Raw genomic sequence first — 24,436 nt, 5'->3', positions numbered from 1 at the left:
CTTCCCTGATACAAGTTGGAAGAGTCTGAGAGCAATTTCTTCTTAACCAGTTATTAGAAAAGTTATTTTCCAGTGGATTGTGTTTTATTTTTAGGCTTATTCAGAAGTTATACCAGCTAGGAAGTTAGATGAACTATCGAAAAGACTTAGCTAAAATCAGCTCTAAAGAAAATTAGACCAGTATTACAGTCAGTCTCCATATCTCAGGTTCCACATCTATGTATTCAATAAACCACAGATCAAAGGTATTCAGAAATATAAAAATAATATAACAATAAGAATAATACAAAAAAATTTAAAATGTAGTATAACAACTATTTACATGTCATTTACATTAGGTATTACAAGTAGTCTAGAGATGACTTCAAGTATAGGGAAGGATGTGCATAGGTTATATGCAAACACGATGCTCCTTGTCTTATGATGGATTTACCTTTCAATATTTTCTGTTTATGATGGGTTTATCCAGATGTGGTCCCGTCATAAAGAGCATATTGAATGCGTGTATCACCATCCTAAAGTCAAAAAATCCCAAGTATCAAAAGTTGGGGACTTTCTGTACTACACCATTTTATGTAAGGGACTTGAACATCCACAGACTTTTGTATCCTCAGGTGTCTTAGGACCAATCCCCTGTGGATACCAAGGGACAACTGTATATCCTTTTAAATTTTAACTTAATAGATTTTCTACTAAAGTGAGAGATGTGTGGGCATTTGGCAGATTTAGAAAAGATAGGAAAGCAACTGAGGATTTATGTCTTCCTATAGTCATCTTGTGTTTTTCAAATTAGAAAGGTAAAAACTATTAAAAATTTCTTTGTCCATAGTGGAATAGAGAAAAGGGCATTTGCTTTTCCATAAGTTCATGCCTCAGACTATTCTAAACGAATTTTGAAATAGCCACATTGGGAGATCTTTAGGACACTGCTCCCCAGATTATGAAGCTGCTTCAGCCACTGCCTTCCAAAGCTCATAAGCTACTGGAGAAAATGGAAAGGTACATAAACATCATCAGTTCAGTTAGAGTGTGTTAGGCAGATGAAGAGCTACAACAAATAAGGAGCTCTGCATTTATAAGAGAGGAGACATTAGTTTTCACTAGGGACATCAAGAAGGTGCTATTTTTACTGATCATTTTGCTGTTTTGATTACACCCCAATTTACATGTGTGGAATATGCTCTTCCCAATTGGCTATAGTTAGATGGGACTGTCAGACATGGGACCATGCTCTCTGCTATCCACACTGAGGCTATAAGTCTCTCCCGGAACTCTGAAACCCTCAGACTTAAAGAGAATGGTTGACACAAATTCATTTTAGTGGCCTGACCAGATGTTTGATGGCCTGATACATAGCCTCATGAATCTGCTCCTGTTCCTGTCCTTTATGGACCAGGTCTTAGGTCTGTCCCTTGATTCTGCAGAGTACCTAATGCATTTCCAAAAAAATCATTCTCTGCTTAGGTTACAGTCTTAGGGTCTAACCCTGAATGCTATAGAGTGTAACAATACAATTACATTAATTTTGCAAAATTGCATACTTTATTATACAAAATGGAATTTTTGTAAAACAGCTCCACAAATTGTCATGTATCTACAAGTTAGGCATTTTTTTTAGGATAAACATATACATTGGCTGCAACAAACTCATAGTTAAGATCTCACAGTGTGATTAGGGAGACAAGATTCAAAATATACAACTTTAAAGAGCATTTTTCTTTTAATGTCTTATTATTTGCTTTCTGTACTTTATCGTACCTATAAATTCTTATCTCTGTAAAACTCAATAATCTGGTGGTTTCACTGTAATTCTTTCAGTATTAATATATTATGGTCTGCTTGTAGAAATATGATTTTTAAAAAAAGTTGGGCATGAGGGCTCATGCCTGTAATCCCAGTGCTTTGAGAGGCCGAGGCAGGAGGATTGCTTGAGGCCAGCAGTTGGAGACCAGCCTGGGCAACAGTGAGACCCCATCTCTACAAAAAATCAAAAATTAGCCAGGCGTGGTGGCATGTGCCTGTAGTACCAGCTACTTGGCAGGCTGAGGTGGGAAGATCTCTTGAGCCCAGGAGGTTGAGACTGCAGTGAGCAGTGATTGTGCCACTGCATTCCAGCCTGGGTGACAGAGTGAGACCCTGTATCAAAGAAAAAGAAGATAAAACATTAAATAATCATCAAATGAAACAGTGCCTAGAATAGTACCTGGCACAGAGTAGTTAAATTAATGAACAAGTGAATGAGTAAATAAGAGTAATGAGTGGATAGTACGTACAATATACTCTGTGCATGGGCTACTGAGCTCCACAGGAGAACGTGAGCAAAACCACCCAGAGCATCAAGTTTATACACTCATTGTCATCAATCTCAATTAAACCCTTAACACTGACTGGCTGTCTTACTGTTTCCCTAGTCAGCTGTCTCCCATTTTCAACAGCTATTCCAAAACTTCTCCACTCCCCTTAAACCTCCAATCCACCCGGCATCCCCTCTCATTCTTGGTAGATGGCTCCTCCCTTCTTTACAGAACAAAGAGAGGTGACCAGACAGGAATTGTCTCCCTTCTGACCACTAAATATACAATTCTGCCTGTTCCCTGCACTGATAGTCCTCTTCCTCTTCCCATTCCAGTAGAAGAGGCATTCCTCACATTTCTGGATCCCATTCTTTTCTGACACTTTTGTGACTTTTACTTATTCATCTTCCTGATATCTTATGTTAAAAAGTAAGCATTTTCAAGTCTATTTCATCTCAATATCTCTTGACCCACATCCCTGTTCAGTTACCATATACCCTCTCTCGTCTCCATTTCAGTAACTCCTTGAAAAAATTTACCTGCCTTCCCAAACCCATCCTGATAACATTTCCAGGACCTTCCACGTTGCTAAATCTAATGCATACTTTTCTATCCTCATTTTAATATACCCATCTCCATCCTTTGTTTTCTTATTTTCTTTTTTGTCACTCTTCTGTTTTGCATCCTACATCTCTAGCACTGCATTATTACCCTTTTTGCAAGACTCTTTTCTATGCTCCTCTTAGTTATAAATGTTCCCCAGAGCTTTATCCTAAGCCATTTTTTCTCCACACATTTTACTAGGTAATTTGGTTTATTCCCTAGGCTTTAATTAACATCAGTTTGCTGATAACTATCAACTATAGATGTTTAGCCCATATTGCTCTCCTGAGTTTGAGACACACGTACCTACCACATGTCTACACTTAATGTCTAACAGGTACTTCATACTCAAAATAAAAGTCATCCTCTCTTACAAACTTACTCTTCTTCCAGTGTTTTTTATTCATGAAATGGCACCACCGTTCAAACACTCACTCAAACCAGAAACGTGTGTCACTCTTGGCTTCTCTCTTATTTCTTAACCACAGCTAGTCAATTACCGAGTCCTATCAATTCTACCTTCCTAAATACTTCTTGAATTAGTTCACTTCTATCCATTGCCCCCATGCTCATTGGTCCACCATTATCTCTTGCCAGAGCTAGTGTATCTGCCTGCAGTTAACTGGTCTCCCTGATTTTCTCTTGTCAAACCCCCCATACCCCACAATGCATTCCCATTCCTTGCCCCGAGTCAGAATTGTCTCCCAAACGTAGAAATCACATTCTTTGAATGCTGAAAACTCTTCAGTTGATTTACATTGCCTTTTTGATAAGATCCAAACTTCTAATATGACCTATAAAGTCTTTCATAATCTGGCTCCTGCCTTCATCTCCAGCCTCATTTCTTCTTTTTTTTTTTTTTTTTTAAGATGGAATCTTGCTTTGTCCCCCAGGCTGGAGTGCAATGGCACGATCACGATCTCGGCTCACTGCAACCTCTGCCTCTTGGGTTCAAGCAATTCTCCTGTCTCAGTCTCCTGAGTAGCTCGGATTACAGGCACCTGCTACCACGCCCAGCTAATTTTTATATTTTTAGTAGAGATGGGGTTTTACCATGTTGGCGAGGTCCAGCCTCATTTCTCTAGTATTCTCCCCTCCCCTACTATGTTCTTTTAGTTCCCTCACTTCTGTGACATTGAACTCAAAGCTTCTGCCGTCTGGACCTTCCTCCATCATCTACCAAGTTAACTCATGCATTCTTCTGGTTTCAGCTTAAACTTCCTTTGCTCCAGGAGGTTAGGAGTCCATGCTCTGTGCACATAGTGCTCCATGCTGCCTTATCGTAGGTGCATTAGATTTTGCTGTAATTACTAGGTTAATTTTCTATTTTTTGTGGACTATAACAACTGTGTTTTTCTTGTTTTCCTCTGTATTCCAGATCTGTCACTGTGTCTGGTGCATGGTAAGTTTCTATTAAATGTTGAAGGGTGAAAGGGAGCGAGAGAGAAAGGATTATAATACGGAATAGAGTACAAAATTTGCACACATTTTGCTTTTCTGTCACATCAGTATGGTTTGCATTAACCTCACAAGTTACATGTCAGCTTTTGTTTTTTTTTCTTTAATGGAAAGACATATTTAGGACATGTTGTCTGCAGATCCCACTGAATGGACAGAACAAGATACTTAGACCAGTGGTTCTCAGCTGAGGCTGCTCACTGGAATTACTTGAGAACTTTTTAAAATTCTGATTCCTGAGTCCCAACTTTATAGATTCTGGTTTAATTGGCCTGGCATCTGTTAAAGCTCTCCATGTGATTCCGATGCACAGCAAAAATTAGAACATGACAGTTTTACTACAGCCATTTCTTTATGACTTGCTTCACTGACTGATACTCAAGCTGGTTGAAGAACAAGAAAATCAAACAGTCCAGATTCAGCAGAACCCTGATCCACCCACGTGCTTTCAATTACAACTAAAAATGGCTGGAACAATTAAAAAAGAGTTTGTTGGTACAAATAACTGTCAAGTCCAGAGGTAGTATTGGTTCAGGCAAACGTGATCCAGTGGCCTAGAGATGACCCCAATGCCCCAGTATCTCTCTGCTTCTCTTTCCTGTCTTTGTTTTCTTTCTCCTAATTTAGCCTCTTCTTATGGCCATAGATGGCTACTAAAGACACCAGGAAAATGAGCCCATCTTTGTCATTAACATCATAAGAAAAGTCTTTCAGATTCGCTTTGATTGGACTGGTTTAGGTTACCAACCAATTGCTGCGTTTAAGGGGTTGGAATATAGTAGAATAGGAGTAGAGTCCTCTTCCCAGGAAACACAGCAATCCCCAAATGAAAATGGGATCTTTTAGAAAGGAATAAGGGAGATAAATCAATGCTGAGACCATCAATGTCTGCTTTACCCATACAGTGGTTTTGGCTGGCTGCAGAATTCGGTCACAAAACTGTAGCACTACTTTATAGTACATAGTACAGTACTATAAAGTACATGCTTTATAAGTAACCCAGATTTCTACATCAATTCCCACAGTTAATGACTACTAAAAAACTAAATGTGATTATATTAATCATAACACTCTTTAGTGAGAAGGAACTTGAGAACAGAAAATTGATTTGGATCCCGCAAACTTAAGTTGCCCCATGTATGGCTTTTGTTTAGTGCCTCAGTAAACAATGTTTTCTTGCTTCATTTTGAAAAATGAAAAATCGGCCGGGCGCGGTGGCTCACGCTTGTAATCCCAGCACTTTGGGAGGCCGAGGCGGGCGGATCATGAGGTCAGGAGATCGAGACCACGGTGAAACCCCGTCTCTACTAAAAATACAAAAAATTAGCCGGGCGTGGTGGCAGGCGCCTGTAGTCCCAGCTACTCGGAGAGGCTGAGGCAGGAGAATGGCGTGAACCCGGGAGGCGGAGCTTGCAGTGAGCCCAGATTGCGCCACTGCACTCCAGCCTGGGCGACAGAGCGAGACTCCGTCTCAAAAAAAAAAAAAGAAAAAAAAAAAAAAAAGAAAAATGAAAAATCTTAGATTCTCCAGAGAGAGTTTGATTTGTGGATTCCCACCCTGCCCCCTGCCCCCAGCTGAGTCATCAGCCAGGAACATTTTGTTGAGGTTTATTTTTTACAATTTTTGTTACGAACACAAGAGTTTTAAATTTCCCCTCCCCCAAATATTATTGAATTGTAATATTGGATATGCCGTTTCTAATTATATATGCTAAAAGAAAAATACCACACACACACACACACACACACACTCCCCTAAAAGCCCCTTCCAGGCCAGGTGCAGTGGCTCACACCTGTAATCCCAGCATTTTGGGAGGCCGAGGTGGGCAGAACATGAGGTCGGGGGTTCAAGACCAGCCTGACCAACATGGTGAAACACTGTCTCTACTAAAAATACAAAAATTAGCTAGGCGTGGTGGCATGGCATGCGCCTGTAGTCCCAGCTACTCAGGAGGCTGAGGCAGGAGAATCACTTAAACCCGGAAGGCAGAGGTCACAGTGAGCCGAGATGGCACCACTGCACTACAGCCTGGGTGACAGAGTAAGACTCTGTTTCAAAAAAAAAAAAAAAAGGCCCCTTCCTTCTGCCTATCCCCCAGAGAATGGCAACCCTCCCTAGTTGAAAACTCACTGTTCTAGAACTGGCTGTCACCAACTACCCTTCTGGTTATAATTTGGCTTCTTAAGTTTCCCATAGACAGAAAATGTGCTAACCAGCAAACTTGGATTTGGGGCTTGCTTATGTTATGTTTCCCATTGCAAGTTAATTAATTGGCATTCATGAGCCCTTAGAGTCCCATTGTGTCTATGTGTGCTAACATTTAAGTTTCTGAGTTAATAAAGCTGAGTACCACATTCCAGAACAAAGCCCCTTCCATAAATCTCACTAGAACCAGAGGTGCTATCCCGTCCCGGTGACCAGCCAGTTATTCTCCAAGCCACCCTCACCAGACTCCTTTTCCTCCAATTGTACTAGTAAAATCATTTTAAAAAAAGAAAAAAGAGGCACAAAATAGCATAGATAGAATTTATTTTACCATCTAGAGATGCAAGATGGCACACATCTGTAGAAACATTGAAAGGAGAAAAAGACCTTTAGGTTGCCATAATCCCAGGGCTGATTATGAGAAGTTCCCTTGAAGCGAGCGCTTGTGAGGAAGAACTCAGTAGCTAGAATGTGAACTTTGAGTAAATGTTGGCCCTAAAAATCTCTGTTATCACATGTGGAGGAAGGAATGAAGCTTATTACAAGAGTAGAGACGAAATTCACCCACAGGGCTGCAAGTTCCTTTATTCCAGAAAACCACAAAGAGGAATCTTTTAGTGATGCAAACATCAAGGATAAAGCCTTTTTGTTTTTTTAGACAGGGTCATGCTGTGTTGCCCAGGCTAGAGTACAGTAGTGTGATCATGTCTCACTGTAGCCTCAAACTCATGGCTCAAGTGATCCTCCCACCATAGCCTCCCGAGAAGCTAGGACTACAGGCATGTGCCACCATGCCTGGCTAATTTTTTAACTTTTTGTAGAGATGAGGGCTTGCTATGCTGCCCAGGCTGGTCTCGAACTCCTGGTCTCAAGTGATCCCCCTGCCGGGGCCTTCCAAAGCACTGGGATTGCAGGCATGAGCTACTGTGCCTGGCCAAAGAGTAAAGCCTTTGCAGAGATGTTTTGTTTTTAACTATAGAATATCTCAAACTTATACTAAAATACATAGAACAATATAATGAACTCTCAGGTACACATCACTTAGTTTCAATGATAATCGACTAGTGTCAAATATTGTTGCCTCAAAATCCCCACCCGCTTTGCTCTGTGCCCCACTTCTATGTAATTATGAGTCAAATCTCAGGCATTATTTCTGAGACAGAGGTTGTTTAGCTGAAGAGCAATCTTATTCTGACTGGTAATATGAAAATGGCCATTGTGGTAGAAGACTTGCATTTCTTCAGATTACAGTTCCCTTGTGATTAGGCTGCACTATCCCAGTACAATTTCACTTATTCTTAGGTGCATGTGATATTTGCTGTTAATTAAGGGATTGTTTACAGGAGAATAAGAGCAAGTCTGAACACCCCAGGAAAGGTGTGCAGGCCAGATTATCACCTTAAACTTTAGAGAGCTGGCCTGGATTTGGCTGGATATGACCCATACTAGGCCATGGAAGGCCTTTACTACCACAGAATAAGGAGACCCTTATTCTAAAACTGAAGAACCCAGAGGTGCATGCCATGGCATGCAAATACCACTACATCAAAGTAATCCTTTTGCTACTCAGGAGGCTGAAGCAGGAGCAGTACTTGAACCAAAGAGTTCAAGATTGTTGTGATCTATGATCAGGCCTGAGAAGAGCCACTGCACTGTAGCCCGGGCAACATAGCGAGACCCCTGTCTTTAAAAAAAATTATTTTAATACAAAAAACCTGAAGAACCCTGGCCGGACGCAGTTGCTCACGCCTGTAATCCCAGCACTTTGTGGGGCTGAGGCGGGAGGATCACCTGAGGTCAGGAGTTTGAGACCAGCCTGGCCAACATGGAAAAACCCCATCTCTACTAAAACTACAAAGTAGCTGGGCATGGTGGCACATGCAGTCCAGCTACTTGGGAGGCTGAGACAGGAGAATCGCTTGAACCCAGGAGGCAGAGGTTGCTTTGAGCTGAGATCGCACCATTGCACCCCAGCCTGGGCAACCAGAGTGAAACTCTGTCTCGAAAAAAAAAAAAAGAAAAACAGGCTCAAGTGCCACCTGTAAGAGGAAGGAGAAGTGGACCCTGCCATGGGAGTTAGGCAGACAGGGTCCAGGATCGGGCCTGAACCTTCTGATATGCTGAGAAGCCAGTCCTGAGGTTGCAGGAGGTTATTTGCTCGCAGGCTCACCCCTGGGAGCTAACCATCATGATCCTGTGGGAAAGTTAAATGTTCCCAAGGAGTCCTAAGGTTATTTGTGAGGGAAACCTAGTAAAAGTCTAGACTTCCTGTTGCACCATAGGTAGAATGAAAGTAAAAGAAATGTACTGTCATGATAATTTCCAAGCCCCTTTGAGTCCTGAGCTAATAAATAAATGTAATAAATATTAACATTATATATATACGTTTGATGTGGGTAGCCAGTTTCTAGAAGGATACATAAGAAATTCTTAATAGGGTTTCCTCCGAGATGGGGCCAGGGAGGGTGGCCAAGATTTTTACTTTTTACTTTATACTCTTCTATACATTAAAAAAGTTTATTTATTGTTTATATAATGCAAATAAGTAAGATACAAATGTGTTTACATATAATGTGTCAGCATATCCCAATTGAGCCAAAAAGTTTGTGCCACATTAGGAATTAAATGGTAGAGAAAAATAGCATTGTAAAAATATTACTCTACAGTGGTTTCCATATAAAGTTCCTTCAAAATTTTCCTTCTGAAATTTTCCTGTTTTTTTTTAAAGACTAAATATATCTTTCTTGCTGAGCTATAAGCTATAAAACAATTTTAGTATTCTCCCAGGCCTCCACCATTACTAACAATATTAATTCCTTGCATATAGCATTAGAGCAGGGTTCTCATCCCTGGCTTGCACACCCAGAGCCTGGCCCCAAAGTAAGTAAACCTGAATTGGGCTCACCTGAGCCCATCTCATTTCTCAATTTTAAAAGCTTCACAGGTGACTGTGATGTACAGCCAGAGCTGAGGTTCAGCATTAGAAGAACTGGGGAGAATGTTGCAGGAACAGTGCTAGAGTACTCAACCAACCTTCTATGGTAGTTGATGGGTCCATCCCAGAGATTTTCCATGAATGAGCAAATAGCAGAGCAAAACCTAAATTGAACCCTGTCAAGGAATCATGAACACCTTTGTAGTTTAAAATATACTTGTTAAAGGGTGTTTTAAATTAATTGTCCACTTCATTCCAATTTGTCTTTTGATTTCCTTAGTACTTTTCCTCCTTGCATTTCATGTAAATCCAATGCTGTGTGAGTAAAGAGAAGGGAGGAGAAAGAAGAAAATGTGCTGAAGCAAGTATTTTTAGAGTGGGTTTTTGGAATATTTTGGAGTTAGCATTAATTCATTTCAAAGGGGCAGAAAAATATTCAGAGGTAGCATGAGATTAGTATGAAAAATGTTGGCAGGACCTATGATTCTGTTGCTCACTCTCCAGGATTTGGAACAGGCATATTCCCTTCATGTGGAATTGGAATTAATTGGACAATTAATTCAAAATGCCTTCATGAAGAGAACAAAAACAAATAAAATTGCCCTTCATGTCTGGTTGCCTCAACAGAACAACAAAAAAGTGATGGAACTGGATGCTCTCCCAGTCTTACATTTCTATGTAAATGTGAAAGACAAACATGGCTACAAGGACCAGGTATGGCCTAGGAAAAGGGAGAATCGACCTTTTAGAGTAGGGATTCTTAACATAGAGTCTTTAGAAGGTTTCAAGGTGTCCATGAACCTCCTGAAATCACATATAAAATGGTGTGTGCACCTTTTTTTCTAGGGTTATGGCCCATGGCTTTCATCAGATTCTCAAACCATTGGAAAGGATTAAAAACTGCCTTTTTTTTTTTTTTTTTTTTTTTTTAAGGAGTCTGGGGGGTAGGGTAGAGGGTATAAAAATTATTCAAGTTAGGAATATTAAAAAGAGAGCCTGTTAATTTAGTCAAATATTAGGGGGGATCACATTGATTCTTGGAGCTGGAGAGAAGGCAGATCACATCATTTGAAGCCAGGCATTGGGAGGAAAGCCAGGAAAGAGATGGGCAAGAAATTACCAGCTGAAATTCAGGTGAAGGAGCAGATAGCTGGTAATTGTTGAAGCTGTGTGATAAATGCATAGGGTTTCATTATATCATTCTCTTTACTTTTGTTTAGGTTTGAAATTTTTCACAATAAAAAGTTTTTTAAAATAAGGAGCCCCAGAGAGAATTCCTAGAAGGTGGCAGAGCAGGAAAAACAGGAACCTATCTTCCCACTTAGATAATAATTTTACCAGTAGAATCTGTCTAATGTAAGTATTTTGGAACTGTGGAGTCTGTTGAAGGCTTATAACTTCCAGGGCTTGGGCAATAATTGTGGTTAATTTTCATCAATTTCAGCTGTAATCACAGTAGCAGCTAACCACCCTTCAGCTACGTGTCAGGCAGCTGTGCACATGCTCCTGGAGCAACCTGTACACAGCCTGTGGGAACTAGGGTAGCTGAAAAGGACCCTGTCCTCCAAATATCTAGGATCTGTGCTCTCATTGCTGATTGCTGCTTCTCATCACAGAGGTGCAAAGAAGCAACAGGTTTTGTTGTTGCACTGTACCCCATTGTTGCAAGTCCCTCCATCTCTGGATGAAGTGACTCTCAGGGAATATAAAGGGCAAACACCTTTTTCCCTTCCTATATTTTTTCCCCTTTGGGAACTAGATATTGAAGACTAGAACATTAAAAATGAGCCACATATATGTGATTGGAGTTAGAAAATCATCATGTATACCCAGGGAAAGGCAAAGGCTCAAAAAAATATATGAGAGGATCTTAACTTTATACTTCTGGCTGATCCACACCACAGAGACAGCTACAGCAACAACAACAACAAAAAATAGAAAAACAGCAAACCGGCTGGGTGAGGTGGCTCACACCGGTAATCCCAGCACTTTGGGAGGCTGAGGCAGGCAGATCACCTGAGGTCAGGAGTTTAAGACCAGCCTGACCAACATGGAGAAACCCCATCTCTACTAAAAATACAAAATTAGCCAGGTGTGGTGGTGCATGCCTGTAATCCCAGCTATTTAGGAGGCTGAGGCAGGAGAATCACTTGAACCCGGGAGGCGGAGGTTGTGGTGAGCCAAGATCATGCCATTGAACTCCAGCCTGGGCAACAAGAGCGAAACTCTGTCTCAAAAAAAAAAAGAAAAGAAAAGAAAACCAGCAAACCAAAAGAAAGGACACTGATTTTCAGAGTTACTACATTATTAGATTCAAATATCCAATTTCCAACAAAAAATTCACAAGGCATGCAAAGAAACACAAATGTATGGCCTGGTTAAAGGGGGAAAAAAAAACTAACAAGAAATTGTCCCTGAAAGAGACCTAAAAATGGATGTAATAGACAAGGACTTTCAAACAACTGTCTTAAAGATGCTAAAAGAACTAAAGGAGGATGTGGTGAAAGTCAATAAAACAATATGTGAAGAAAATGGAAATATCAATAAAGAAATAGAAAACCTAAAAAGAAAGCAAAAATAAATTCTGGAGCTGAAGATTACAGTAGTCGAAGTGAAAATTTTAAGAAATTCAAAGGCAAATTTGAGCAAGCAGAAGAATCAGCAAACTTGATAGGACAATGAAAATTATCAAGTCTGAGGAACAGAAAAAAGATTGGAGGAAAGTGAACAGAGCCTAAGGGACCTGTAGGGTACCATCAACATATGCATTGTGGGAATTCCAGAAGGTGAACAGAGAGAGAAAGGGGAAGAGAGAATATTTGAAGAAATGATGATCAAAAACTCCCTAAGTATTTGGAAAATTCACAAATTTCTGGAAATTAACCAACACACTCTTAAATAACCAATTAAGAAAAGAAGAAATCATAATGGAAATTACAATGTACCTAGAGACAAATGAAAATGAACACACATGATACCCAAACTTATGGAACACAGAGAAAGTAATGCTAAGGGGAATATTTATAATAAATTCAAAATTTACATTAAATAGCTTACATTAAAAAACAATAAATGTCTTGAATCAACAACCTAACCTTAAAACTTAAGAAACTAGAAAAAGAAAAAGAAACTAAACCCAAAGCTGGTAGGAGGAAGAAAATAATAAAGATTAGAGCAGAGATAAATGAAATAGAGAATAGAAGAATAATAGAGGAAAATAATAGAAGAATAATAGAGACATCCAAAGATGGTTCTTCCAAAAGATCAACAAAATTGACAAGCCTTTAGCTAAATGGACTAAAGAAAAAGAAGACTCAAATTATTAAAATCAGAAATTAAAGTGGGGACATTATTACCAAATCTACAGAAATGAAAAGGATTTTAAGAGAGCAATTGTACTTCAACAAATTGGATAACCTAGATGAAATGGACAAATTTCTAAAAACACACAACCTATCAAGACTAAGCCACAAAGAAATAGAAAATCTGAATAAACCTGTAGCTAACATGAAAGTTGAATCTCTTATAAAAGACAATAATTTAAAATATCCCATGAAAGAAAAGCCCTGCACAGTGGCATGCAACTGTAGTCTCACCTACTCAGGAAGCTGCAGTGACAGGATCATTTGAGCCCAGGAGTTCAATACCAGCCTGGGCAACATAAGAAACCCCATCTCTTAAAAGAAAAGAAAAGCCCTGGATCTGATAGTTTTACCAGTGAATTATACCAAACATTTAATGCACTAACACCAATCCTTCTCAAACTTTTCCAAAAGAATTGAAGAGAAGAGATTACACCCTAACCCAGTCTATTAGGCCAGCATTACCTTGATAACAAAGCCAGACAAAGACTCTACAAGAAAAGAAAACTAATAGACCAATATCCCTTATGAACATTGATGCAAAAAATATTCTGAACAAAATATGAGTAAACTGAGTGCAACAGCATATTAAAAAGATTATACACTATGGCTAAGTGAGGTTTATTCTTGGAATGCAAGGATGATTCAATGTATGAAAACTGATCAATGTAATACACCACATTAACAGAATGAAGGGGGAAAGCCACATGATCATCTCAAGGGGTGCAGAAAAAACATTTGACAAAATTCAACATCCTTTCATGGTGAAAATGCTCGGTAAACTCTGAATAGAAGGCAACTAACTCAACATAAAAAAGCTGTCTGTGAACAACCCACAGCAAACATCATACTTAATGGTGAAAGACTGAAAGCTTTTTGTCTAAGATCAGAAACAAGACAAAAATTTCCACTTTCACCATGTAGCATTGGAAATGCTAGACACAGCAATGAGACAAGAAAAAGAAATGAAAGCATCTAAAATGGAAAAAAAGAAGGAAAATATCCCGGTTTGCAGATGACATGATCTCATATATAGAAAACCCCGAAGATTTCACACACAAAAAAGTTAGAATTAATAAACAAATTCAGCAAAATAGCAGGATACAAAGTCAACACACAAAAATCCGTTGCATTTATATACACAAACAATAAACAATCTGAAAAAAGAAAACAATTCCATTTATAATAGCATCAAAAATAATAAAGTACCTAGGAATTAACTTTACCAAGGATGTAAAAAATCTATGTACTGTAAAGTACAAAATATATCTGAGAGAAATTAAAGAAGACATAAATAAATGGAGAGCTATTTCATGTTCATGAATTGGAAGACTTAATATTGTTAAGATTTCAACATTACCCAAAGTGATCTACAGATTCAGTGCAATTCCTATCAAACAAGGAGTTTTTTTTGCAAAAATAGGAAAACAAATCTTAATATTCATATGAAATTTCAAGGAACTCTAAATAGTCAAAATAATCCTAAAAGAGAAGAACAAAGCTGGAGGACTCACACTTACTGATTTAAAAATTTATTATAGGTAATAGTAATTAGGACAGTGTGGTAGTGGCATAAAGACCACACACAAAGACCAATAAGTACAATAGAGAATCCAGAAATAAATCTTCAAATATATGGTCAAATGATTTTTGGCAAGGGAACCATGATTATTCAATAAGAAAAGGACAGTCTTTTCAACAAATGGTGCTGAGAAAACTAGATATTTACATGCAAAATAATGAACTTGTACCCTTACCTAATACCATATGCACAATTTAGCTCAAAGTAGATCCATGGCCTAAATGTAAGCCATAAAACTATTATAAAACTCTTAGAAGAAAACATAAGGCAAAAACTTCATGACATGGGATTAGGCAGTGATTTTGTGTAATGACACCAGAGGCACAGGCAACAAAAGAAAAAAATAGACAAATTAGACTTCATGAAAATTTTAAAATTTTATATCAAAAGACACTATCAACAGAATAGAAAGGCAGCCTACAGAATTTGAGAATATATTTACACATCATATATCTGATAAGGGATTAGTATCCAGAATATATGGAGAACTCCTAAAACTCAACAACAAAAATACAAACAGCTCAATTCAAAAATGGGTGAAGGACTTGAATAGATATTTGATACTTCTCCAAGAAGATATACAAATGGCCAATCAGCACATGCAAAGATGCTCAACCTTACTAATCATTATGGAAATGCAAGTCAAAACTATAGTGAGAGCCACCTGGACATCCTTAGGATGGTTACTATCAAAGCAATAGAAAATAAAATGTGTTTGCAGGGATGTGGAGAAAATAGAATCTTTGTGCCTGTTTGGGGGATATAGAATGGTATAACCACTGTGGAAAGCAGTATAGTGGTTTCTCAAAAAATTAAAAATAGATTTACCATATGATCCAGCAATGCCATACCCAGAAGAATTAAAAGCAAGGTATCAAAGATATTTGTATGCTCGTGTTCATACAGCATTATTTACAATAGCTAAAACATTGAAGCAACCCAAGAGGCCATCGAGAGATGAATGAAAAAGCAAAATGTGATATATACTTACAATGGAATATTATTCAGCCTTAAGGCTGGGCACATTGGCCACGCCTGTAATCCCAGCACTTTGGGAAGCCAAGGCAGTGGATCATGGATCACCTGAGGTCAGGAGTTCAAAATCAGCCTGACCAACATGGTGAAACCCTGTCTCTACTAAAAATGAAAAAATTAGCTGGGTGTGGTGGCTGACGCCTGTAGTCCCAGCTACTTGGGAGGCTGAGGCCCAAGAATCACTTGAACTCGGGAGGCAGAAGTTGCAGTGAACCCCGAGATCATGCCACTGCACTCCAGCCTGGGCAACAGAGTGAGACTCGGTCTCAAAAAAGAAAAAAAAAGGAAAAATAATATTATTCAGCCTTAAAAAGGAAGAAAATTCAGGCCAGCCATGGTGCCTCACATCTGTAATCCCAGCCCTATGGGAGGCCAAGGCGGGCAGATCACTTGAGGTCCGGAGTTCAAGACCAGCCTGGCCAACATAGTGAAACCCCATATCTACCAAAAATTCAAAAATTAGCCAGGCGTAGTGACAAGCACCTGTAATCCCAGCTCCTCAGGAGGGTGAGGCAGGAGAACTGCTTGAACCCGGGAGGCAGATGTTGCACTGAACCGAGATCATACCACTGAACTCCAGCCTGGGCAACAGAATGAGACCCTGCCACAAGACAAAAAAAAAAAAAAAAAAATGAAGAAGAAGAAGAAAGAAAATTCTGACGCATGCTACAACACGGATGAACCTTGAGGACATTAGGCTAAGTGAAATGAGCCAGTCACAAAACAACAAATACTATATGATCCCACTTTTATGAAGTACTTAAAGTAGTCAAAATCATAGAGACAGAAAGTAGAGTGATGGTTGCTAGGGGTAAGCAGGAAGGGAGCAATGAGTAGTTGTTTAATGGGCATAGAGTTTCAATTTTGCAAGATGAAAAGAGATCTGGAGATGGATGCTGGTAATGTTTGCACAACCATATGAATATACTGAATGCCACTCAGCTGTGCACTTAAAAATGATTAAGATAATAAATTTTGTTACATATATTTTACCATAATAAACTTGGGGGAAAAATTAAAATGAAAAGAACCAAAGTGAGATAGCAGAGGACCCTGTGAGCTGCTGAGCCTGTGTGAACAGAGACTAGTGGCCTTCATGGCATCATGTGGCTGAATGAGTGGTTGGTAATGATCTCCTGCTTTCTACTATCTGTTTCCTTTTCTTCCTCAGTTTTTTTCTTAATCTGCTTCCTTGAGAGAACAATCCTGCGTCTTTCAGATATAAAATTCCAAGTTTGATGTGGTGATTATGGGGAAAAAAAGAACGTGAGGTCACAATGAGAAGATGGGACACTATGGAAGGCCCTTTAATTTTCTAATAGTCACACAGACTTTAAAAAATAGTCTCTGGGGTCTGGTAACTTAGTAATGTCATTGAGTTATTATAAAAGAGTAAGCAATTTTATAATATATTTGTTTAGGGATATAATTTTGTATAATTTCCCTTGTTCACTTATTTTTCAGTATAAATCAGCCTTGATGATATGATCATTTCATTTTTTTCTAAAATTAGGATAATAATAATAATACCTATTTTATTAATGGTGATATAAAATCTAGGAGAAAAACATGAATGAATACTCACAAGTATTTACTACTTCTGAGTAGTAGAAAACATGTGAATACTAACAAGCTACTATGGTCTTGTTCCTAAATTTCCACAAGAGAGACCTTCCAAATGTATGAATTTTTATGTCTATATCTTAAGCCAAGAATATCCTTCTTCACTATACCCACCCTACACCTAATCAGGAAATTTTCAAAGTCTTACAACATATTTCATATTCACAAATTGCTTATGTTGGATCATCACCCTTGTCCTTCACTTCTTGGGCACCAGAGGGCATACATCTTAAATCTCACTTTCTCAGAGACACAAATCCTTTTTCCCTCCACTGCAGGATTTACTCCTCTGGATTTGTTCTGGCACCTTGAAGAAGCTTAGGGGAACAGTTCAGCTTTGCTCTTCCTGATAATTAGTGGCTTTCCTGATGGTGTGGTTCAACACACCCACCAGAGACAGAAGGTAATGATTACTCAGGAGGCGTGCTCCCTTTATCAATCTGCACAATCAGAAGAATTGTCCTTGAAAATAGTCTTTGTAAACCATTAGTTCATAATCTTTTTTTTTGGTTTTTGCTAACTTTTCATTGTTTTTAGGCTGAAGGTAGCCTAAAATTGTATTCATTACTTTAGCCTTCAAAGCTTATAAAGTGAGATAATAGAAGTGAAACTGCTTTCGAAGGGGAAAGAAGCACCATATAATTGCAAAGTAGAATTACCTCTAGGAGAAATGTTAACCAGACAAGGCCAGTCCGTCACCCACTGGGGAGTCGCACAATCTCAGCTCGCTGCAGCCTCAACCTCCGCAGCTCAAGCAATCCTCCCATGTCAGCCCCCCAAGTAGCTGGGACTACAGGCATGTGCCACCTAAGTTTTTTATTTTTTATAGAGACAGGGTTCACCCTATGTTGCCCAGTCTGGTCTCGAACTCTGGGCTCAAGTAACCCGCCCACCTCAGCCTCCCAAAGTGCAAGGATTAGAGGTATGAGCCACTAGGCTTGGCCCATAATTTTTTTATTCTTGTGACTGTATGCCCACATGTTTTTCTTATGATTTCTCTGTTGATCTTTCTTTATAAAAATTTTTATTTTGTAAACCTATTAATTCTTCTGGACATATCCTAAACTACACATTCAGAGCCACCCAAGTAGCCATCCATCCACTTATGAAATAATATGACTATTAAGAAATCTAGAAATTAAATTTAAAAAATAAAATATGACTTTACTATTAAAAAACAGGTCTCAACAATCAATAAGTAAGTGATTCTAAGAGAAAATGTCAAAATATAAGTATATAGATTTTTTTTTCCCTAATACCAAATAAGAATATTTTTATTTTCCTTTGGGCCATCCCTCAATCACAGTATATTCAGAGTGGTTTTCAAATTTTGTAGGATGGTTTTTATCTTTCTGTGGCTTTGACAAGTATCAAGTATGAGTAGATTTAGTTGAAGAGGTAAGTAGGCCACAGAGCATCAGAACAATTTCTTTATTTTATTTATTTATTTATTTATTTATTTTGAGATGGAGTCTCCCTTTGTCACCCAGGCTGGAGTGCAGTGGTGTGATCCCGGCTCACTGCAACCTCTGCCTCCCAGGTCCCAGCGATTCTCCTGCCTCAGCCTTCCGAGTAGCTGGGTTTACAGCTGTGTGCCACCATGCCTGGCTAATTTTTGTATTTTTAGTAGAGACAGAGTTTTACCATGTTGGCCAGACTGGTCACAAACCCCTGCCCCCAAGTGACCCACCCGTCTCGGCCTCCCAGAGTGCTGGGATTACAGGCATGAGCCACCACGCCAGGCACAGAACAATTTCTGAATTCAAAACAAATAGCCCTGAATAGTAAATTCTCTATTCACTGAATAGAGAATTCATGTTCAATGTTTTGTCAATGTTTTCATCGTAGGCAAACCTGAGACCAATTTTCTTAGGAAGACAATGCCATAAATGTTGATGAGGCTCCCTAGTTAACCCCCACCCCAAACCAAACCAAATAAGACTTTTTATCCAGTTAAATATGTTGTAGTCCCCTCTGAGATCCCCACCACTCTTTGCTATTCATATTTTTACTATTTTTGTGATTAGCATAAGTAATAGAAAGAGAAATTAATATCTGCAGAGCACTTTATCCACATGTACTAAGTTGTACTTGTCTCCCAACTCTACGTGAGGTATATGTATGAAGTACTGTTGCTCTGGGATCTTTGGGATTGGGATGTCGCTTTTCTGGCCGGAAATCTCTTTGGCTGGTGGTGCCTTTGCCCAAGTTTTCTCAGGCCCTCTGGGCTTGTTCCACCCACTCGGCCTGGCAGGCTGTGCTCAGCTCACGCTACTGGCCCTTGATCACACGCCTCTAAGGGAGACTGAGTCAGGTGTGGAGCGGCAAGGGATGTGTAAGCGAGCGTGGGATTCGACCACTGCGCACAGTCAAACACACCGGCTGCTGCCAGGGGCAGGCAGTTCCGAGTGCTGGCACGGGTGCCAGCGCTCTGTGAGGCTATGCTGGACCAGGCACACTGCAAGCAACTTCCCCAGCTGGCACCGGAAAATGCAGTGACGCCCAAAGGCTTGACACCCAGAAGCTTGGAGATGCCTGCAACTGCAGGCCCCCAAAGAGGGAGTCACAGCCCTGGCTTGGGGAGCTCCCAGGTCTGGGCTCCCTGAAGGGCCGCAGGTGTTCTCTCCTCTTCACCCACAACATGGCGAGCAAGGGGCATGTTTCAGCCCTGTTTGTGTTACAGCTCTTTTAGCCTCGCCATTTGGTGGGTCCCGAGTTCTTGTTCTGCCTTCAAGAAGAATGGGGTACACAGACAGGTGGAGGGTGAGCAAGGTGAAGAGGAGCTTTATTGAGAAATAGAATAGCTTAGAGGAGACCTGCAGTGGGCAGCTCCTTTCCATAGCCAGGGTGTCCCGACGAGTTTTCAGCTGTCAGCAGAGAGGGTAGCTCCTCTCTGCAGCGAGTCCTCCCATCATCTCTTCAGCTCCTCTCTGCAGCTGGTCACCACCTTGTCTCCCTGTCCTCTCTCCATCCTCTCTTCCGAGTTTGACTGACTCTGGGGGTTTTTAATGGGCCTCAGAGGGTAGGAAGTGTGTGCTGATTGGTCCATGGGTGGCCGTGGATGGGCCCAGGGAAAAGCACCACACGTTCCCACTCTTGTCCGTGGGACTGGCAGCCCGGCCCCCAGGCTTCAGGCCCCCCTTGGCTTGAAGGCAGGAGTTTCCTGGGGACCCACCCCATTCTGCCCAGGAGTCTATCTGCTTCCTGCTCTGTTCATGGTGCCCAGGCTGTTCATGCCAAGGGGCACCTGCAGGCCAGCGCCAGGCTGTTCTCAGCACCCCCTGGTCTCCCTCCCATGTTCATTAGTTCCCAAAGTCCAGAGAGGGCAGAGATGACAGGGGCCAGGTGTGTCAGCGCTGCCCTGAGCCTGCACACACCCAGCCAGGCTGCAACAGTGCCCGGGCTTGGCCCCATCCTTGCTCTGAGATCCGAGGGGGCGCTGGGAGTGAGGAGAGGCTAGACACTGGGAGCAGACACCTCTGAGCCTACCGGGGCAAGGGTGGCCTTCCTGGGCCCCTGAGAGTTCAGAGATGCCTGGTTCTGCAGTCGCAGCTCGACGTCTGCAGCTGCGTCCAGGAGGGTGGGGCTCCTGCCTGCTCCCAGCCCCTAAGAGCACAGGGAGGCAGGGGTCCATGTCCACAGCGGTGTCTTGGGTGGCTGCAGCCGCACCCGAAAGGTCCAGGCTGCTGCCTGCTCCCGGCTCCCTCTGGCTTCATGAAGGTGACACTGCCCCAGGCCCAGCTCCGCCTTGGGTCCCCTCTCTGCCCACCCCTTCATGTCCGACCGCAATTCTCTTCTGCCAGTAGGCAACTCGGCCTGGCCCCATCACGGCGGCCGCCAGGGCAGTGGGATCTGAGGCGCTCCCAGGGCAGGCTCCAGAGACTGTCACCTCCTCCCCACAGCCTCCCCGCAGTGGTGGCCAGCAAAACCAGCGACGTGGGGCCAGGGGCCAGAGCAGCAGAGGCTCTGGGCCTGGGATCAAGTCCCACCCAACTGCACAAGGGTTGGGCAACAAAGTCGAAGTCCGCTGCCTCAGGGATGCGGGCCACAGGGGTCACATTGCTGCCACTGTCACTCCCACAGCCGCTTCCTCCACTACTGCCCGTGCCGCTCTGCTGCTGCTATCACTGTGATCCTTATAACTGCCTCAGAGAAGTTAAATAAACAGATTTAAAAATTCAAGACGTAGGACAGGCGCGGTGGCTCATGCCTGTAATTCCAGCACTTTGGGAGGTGGAGGTGGGTGGATCACCTGAGGTCAGGAGTTCGAGACCAACCTGGCCAACATGCGAAACTCCATCTCTACTAAAAATACAAAAATTAATCGGGTGTGGTGGCGGGCACCTGTAATCCCAGCTACTTGGGAGGCTGAGGCAGGAGAATCACTTGAACCCAAGAGGCAGAGGTTGCAGTGAACCGAGATTGTCCCACTGCACTCCAGCCTGGGCAACAGAGCGAGACTCCGTCTCAAAAAAATAAAAAATAAAAATAATAAATAAATTAATAAAATAAAAATTCAAGATGTACATTATTATGGAAGAGAATTCATGGTTTTATTTTTTTCAGAATTGGCATAGACAATCCTGAATTTCTAATGGTTTATGTGTGAAAATGTTTTTTAAAAGTCGGATATTTTAACTTAAATATATTTTTAAATGAATACTGAGTGCATGGAAAAATATATTCTGGACTTCAGTTCCTCAAACCCCACCTTCACCTGCAAATCATATGTTTTAGACCCTTTTCTTTTCTGAGTATTACCTTTTCTCTCCACCTACATTCCCTGCTAACCAGGATAGTCACTCTCATATGCAGCAGATGTGAAACCAAATGTTTGGGAGACAGTATGGGTGGAGAGAAAAAGTGTAGTCTTGAGCATCAGACACATACTTAATTTACAGCATGCCCTTGAGCAAATGTTGTAACTGAGTGAATCTCAGTTTCCACTTTTGCGAATGTCATAAAATAATATCTATGTCTTACAGTTATTTTGAGGATTAAATGAGATATCATTTATATTGTCCTGAAGTGTAATTGGTTCCAAAATACTTTCCACCCTTGTTAGTAGTAAAATGAGTAATATTTATCAATAAATTACTTTGCACTTTAGTTGTGGTTTAGAGTAGTGTGAAAACCTGGATTGTTACTATTCCATAGGAATTAGCTCCTGGTTTTGGCCTGAGACTAACTAATGTCTAATCCTCAAAATTCCTATTCATAAGGTTCAATAATAAGCGGATGGGTTACACAACCCTAATTTTGCAGGTCACACTTTTCCTCTTGATATAAGTTTTTGTCAGCAACTAAAAACATCCAGGTTAGTCAAAAAGTGTGATCAATATATAACAACACAGGAATTGTCTAAGAAGAATTCAGGAGCCTGCCTTCCTCCCTCCCTCCCTTCCTTACTTCCTTCCTTCCTTTTTCTTTCTTTCTCTGTGGCCCAGGCTGCAATCTACTCGGCTCCCTGCTGCCCGCGCCGCGGACTGCCTGGGACTGCCGGCGCGCGCCACCGCTGCCTGCTTTTTCTCCTTTGGCTGCAGGCACGCGTTCGCCATCTTGGCCACGCTGGTCGCCAGCTCCTGACGCCGAGTGCTCTGTCCGCCTCAGCCTCCCGAGGTGCTGGGACTGCAGACGGAGTCTCGCTCACCCAGTGCTCGGTGTTACCCGGGCTGGAGTGCGGTGGCGTGGTCTGGCCTCGCGGCAGCCTCCGCCTCCCAGCCGCCTGCCTTGGCCTACCAGGGTGCTGGGATTGCAGCCCCTGCCCGGCCGCCGCCCCATCTGGGAGGTGGGGAGCGTCTCTGCCTGGCCACCCATCGTCTGGGAAGTGAGGAGCGCCTCTGCCCGGCCACCCCGTCTGGGAAGTGAGGAGCGCCTCTGCCCAGCCACCCACCGTCTGGGAAGCGAGGAGCGCCTCTGCCCGGCCACCCACCGTCTGGGAAGCGAGGAGCGCCTCTGCCCGGCCACCCACCGTCTGGGAAGCGAGGAGCGCCTCTGCCCGGCCACCCACCGTCTGGGAAGCGAGGAGCGCCTCTGCCCGGCCACCCACCGTCTGGGAAGCGAGGAGCGCCTCTGCCCGGCCACCCCGTCTCGGAAGCGAGGAGCGCCTCTGCCCGGCCACCCACCGTCTGGGAAGCGAGGAGCGCCTCTGCCCGACCACCCACCGTCTGGGAAGCGAGGAGCGCCTCTGCCCGACCACCCATCGTCTGGGAGGTGAGGAGCGCCTCTGCCCGGCCACCCATCGTCTGGGAGGTGAGGAGCGCCTCTGCCCGGCCACCCATCGTCTGGGAAGTGAGGAGCGCCTCTGCCCGGCCGGCTGCCCCGTCTGGGAAGTGAGGAGCGCCTCTGCCCGACCACCCACCGTCTGGGAAGTGAGGAGCGCCTCTGCCCGACCACCCATCGTCTGGGAAGTGAGGAGCGCCTCTGCCCGGCCACCTATCGTCTGGGAAGAAGTGAGGAGCGTCTCTGCCTGGCTGCCCCGTCTGGGAGGTCTACCACGGAGGCCAGAAGCAATGTGGGGGCTGGACGTGGTGGCTGACGCCTGTGGTCCCGGCACTCTGGAGGGCGAGGCGGGTTGATCACTTTGGGCTAGGAGTTCGAGACCAGTCTGGCAAACTTGGCGAAACATGAAAAATACAACAGACAAACCAACCAACCAACTCAGTGACAACAAAACAGGTCTACCCTGGAGTCATACTCTAATTTTTTCTATTTTCCTCCCTTTCTGATCCTTTATCCCACTTTCTTTTTCTTCCTCTTCCTTCTCCCTCTTCTTTGTCAAATAGAGGATTGAGTTATTATCGCTGATCCATAAAAAAAAAAAAAAAAAAAAAGAATTCAGGAACAAGAGAATGTTGGGTAAATCGTAGGCTGATCATGAGAGAGCCACAGCTATAGAAAAAATCTGATTTAGAGAAACGATAATTTTTTGTGTTTTCTCTTACCCCTTCCCTCCCTTTAGTTCCCAATAATTTTATTTTATAGCAAAGATACTTAAAATAAAATTTTAGTTTATAGCAAGGATAGGGTCTTGCTTTGTTGCCCAGGCTGGAGTACAGTGGCTATTCACAGGTGTGGTCATAGTGTACTACAGCCTCGAACTCCTGGCCTCAATCCTCCCACCTCAGCCTCAAAAGTAGGTTGGACTACAGATACGCATTACCAATTTTAAATTTTAAAATGTAAAATTAAAATTAAAATTTTGCCTACCTTCACTTTTCTTTCTTTCCATTACTTAAACTTCATTTGACATTTATACAATCAAGAAATACAAACTGAGTCCTTACTACATGTCAGAAACTTCTAGAATACAATAATAAGTGAAACAGCCAGTCTTTG

General features: G+C 42.1%; 1 protein-coding gene across 3 annotated transcripts in view; it reads left to right on the top strand.

The window, feature by feature from the left end:
• Positions 1 to 2,589: 2,589 nt before the first annotated feature.
• WWTR1 (WW domain containing transcription regulator 1) overlaps positions 2,590 to 24,436 on the top strand; it is a 228,422-nt gene continuing 206,575 nt past the window's right edge. For 2 of the 3 annotated variants that reach the window (XM_063620239.1, XM_063620238.1), the window contains exons 1-2: positions 2,590 to 10,210; positions 10,717 to 17,501. The gene's annotated coding sequence lies outside the window, so the exon portion shown is untranslated. The remainder of the gene's footprint in view (positions 10,211 to 10,716; positions 17,502 to 24,436) is intronic. The other variant, XM_055247820.2, reaches the window with a different exon arrangement.

The sequence above is a fragment of the Symphalangus syndactylus genome, chromosome 17, assembly GCF_028878055.3.
Source record: "Symphalangus syndactylus isolate Jambi chromosome 17, NHGRI_mSymSyn1-v2.1_pri, whole genome shotgun sequence".
Taxonomy (NCBI): domain Eukaryota; kingdom Metazoa; phylum Chordata; class Mammalia; order Primates; family Hylobatidae; genus Symphalangus; species Symphalangus syndactylus.
The sequence above is the reverse complement of the archived record's forward strand: the minus strand, read 5'-3'. Positions and strand labels throughout refer to the sequence as shown.